Genomic DNA, 1,957 nt, shown 5'->3' on the forward strand with positions numbered 1-1,957 from the left:
TATTTGTCTTGATTTAATTGCTATCAGAAGATTCTCAACTGTCTGTCAGATATGACAGGAAATAATAAACTTTAAAAAGTAGTTTTAGGATTTCTCATTATTTATATTTCTGATTCAGTTCTGTCTTACTTATATATATAGTATTTTTACCCCACCTTTCTCCTCCAAATGACCCAAGCTCTTTCTTTTAAACATTTCAAGATTTTTCTTCAGTTAAGTAATTTGGCCATTATTTCAGCCTTACTTATTTATACATGTACAGTATACTGTCACTAGCATACTTTTTGGGACTGCCTTTGGAAACTGATCAGAAGTGTCGGTGGATCCAAGACACTGCAGCTGAATTACTGACTGGAGTTGATTATAGTGAAAATAAAAATACCTCACTACATTAGCTTTGCTGGCTAGCAGTCCAAGGAACATTCAAAGCTGGTTATGACCTATAAAGCCCACGTGACTTGGGTCCAGGCTATCTGAGGAAACATAACTCCCTGTATAAGCCTGCCAGGATCTTGAGATCTTCAGGGGAGACTCTACAAATGGCACATCCCTCCTTTCAGTCCCACGTCTCTCATAGGGATGTTTGGTGAGGACATGAGAGAAGGCCTTCTTAGCACCTGCTCCCACACTGTAGGACCCCCCTTTTTGAGGTAGGGAGGCTAGCTCCTCACGTGAATTATTGGGTAAAGCAGCTTCCTTCACCTGGTGCAAGAACCAAAGAAACAAAAGCACAAACACATAGCAAGAGCAACGTAGGTTGCCCACAGTACCTACAGAATGCTGGCTTTACCTTATAGTCTGATGTGAAGGGGAGTATAATTCTCTTTTGCTGGTCATGAAATGCAGATATATCTCTGGAGCATGCCTGAACACGTTCCTCCTCCTCGCAGAGCTCAGCAGCAAGAGCACAAGAAAAGTAAAACCTGTGCTGAATACATCCCATGTCCGGATGCTATTGGGCCTATTTTGTTGCAGTGAGAATGGAAAAGAAGAAGAGTTTTCCCCATATCCAAGGCATTTTCAGAGGGGTTTTTAGTAAATGTATCTTGGATTGCGAGGGCCTCACTGTAGCTAGGAACAGTATGCTTGTCTGCACATGCAGACATTATTATTAGGTACCCACTTCTTGCTCCCTCCACCTCCCTGCTTAGCTTCCAGCAGCTACTGAAATGTAGGAAAATCTGGTCTACAAAAATCATTGCCACCTTGCTATACTTCAGTCTTCCTCTTAGGGAAAGGAGCTAGTTAAAGAGAGAAACTGAATGATCCATGAAATGGCACTTAGTATCTCCTAGTGGTTCAGGCGTCTATGAATGCAAGCCTTGATTTCTCTCAGTTTGAGAGAGAGCCGGAGTTGTGTTCTTTCGTTTTCATTGGAACCTAAGGCACTGAATTTGCTGCCGACTTACTAGACACGCAGAGAAGCTTTCTGTGTTCTCGCTTTGATGGGCGAAAGCCTGACCTGTGCTAAGATGTGCATGTGGTGTTATCATTCACAAGACCTATTTCTAGTGTGCCATTCATAACTGTTATACTGAGAATATCTTTCCATGACTGTTGTTTGTCGTGGTACTAAAGGCCTGATCCAGAATCACACTCTGTGGGCAGCGGGGGGGGGGCAGACCTGTGCCTGCTTACTCAGCAATATGTTCCATTCAGCTCATTTGGATTCTGAGGAGACATGTTCAGGTTTCCAAATGTCTAGCAACAAAGCAAGTTCTTCCAGCAAATGGGTCAATATGAATTGACCTAAAATATAGGGCCCCAGGAACAAGACAATTGGGCCACATGCCTGCAACATCAGCTATAATGAAAATATAGGCATGCAAAGCACAGCCACTGGTATTAATTTATTGTCCAGACTCTTATTAATAATTGGTAGGTTTTTCCTTCCTTTCCAAACTTAAACATGATCTACTAAGAGTCATAAAGGGTAGTGTTATGTAGGGATTTAGCT

The sequence above is a fragment of the Pogona vitticeps genome, chromosome 3 (genome assembly GCF_051106095.1).
Source record: "Pogona vitticeps strain Pit_001003342236 chromosome 3, PviZW2.1, whole genome shotgun sequence".
Lineage (NCBI taxonomy): Eukaryota > Metazoa > Chordata > Lepidosauria > Squamata > Agamidae > Pogona > Pogona vitticeps.